Genomic DNA, 935 nt, shown 5'->3' on the forward strand with positions numbered 1-935 from the left:
TTGTATCCCACCACATGTCAATGCTTTGAAGACCCAGGGTTTTAATGCAGACAGTATCCTCAGTCTAGGCTTTTGAGAGAACTTTAACTCAGGGTTGGAATAAGGTACTGGAAGGTTGAAATAAGGTGAGACCTCTTGCAGGTAGGAGAATCAGGGAGAAGAAATAATGAAAACAGGATTCACTTGAATTCTAACCTGTCTTTGGAAACAAAGAATCAGCAGGGAAAATTTCCAGTCCATCCAGACCAGAGTTCCACAGGGAAATTGGGGCTCAGAGGTGAGAGTAACATTGGAAACAGTGCCTAATGAGCAGATAAATGAAGCAAAAATCATCTCCTCTCAGTGAATGCAAGCCTGAGCTTCATAGAACTTATCTGTTATTAGGATTCCTAAATCAGAGTGGGGCCAATGCTTTACTCCGTCCTGCTGCCTTGTCTGGGGACAGAGCTTCAGTCTCCATCATCGATCATCCAGAAAGGCATTCAGACTTCCACATGGAGTCCTTCCTTTCAGAGACCCCATTCAGGTGAGTCTGAGAACCCAGCAGGTACTTCAGGGAAGGGTCAGAGTGGATGGAACCTGAGAACTTCTACCTGAGGTCTTCTGAGAGTCTATCCAGCCTTGCCCACAGCACAGCGATAGCCATGTTTGTTGTCTAGGAAGACTAATTAATTTATTTAATATGTAAATTGGAGATTTTTTTCTACCAACTTTGCTGTTTGGCATTGAATTCCTTTATATAGATAGATATGTATTTGGGGGAGAGTATGAAAATTATAATTTTTTTGTTCACTTCTACCAATCTGTCATATTGTGTCCCCCCTCATTATTTTTTCACATAAGGATAAAGAAATACAAATTAGTAGTTGATAGTTGGTCACAGGGATGGGGAGCATGGCAAAGGGAATGCTGTTAGTATTAATATGATGGCTAGA

The sequence above is a fragment of the Pteropus vampyrus genome, unplaced genomic scaffold (genome assembly GCF_000151845.1).
Source record: "Pteropus vampyrus isolate Shadow unplaced genomic scaffold, Pvam_2.0 Scaffold781, whole genome shotgun sequence".
NCBI classification, from domain to species: Eukaryota; Metazoa; Chordata; class Mammalia; order Chiroptera; family Pteropodidae; genus Pteropus; species Pteropus vampyrus.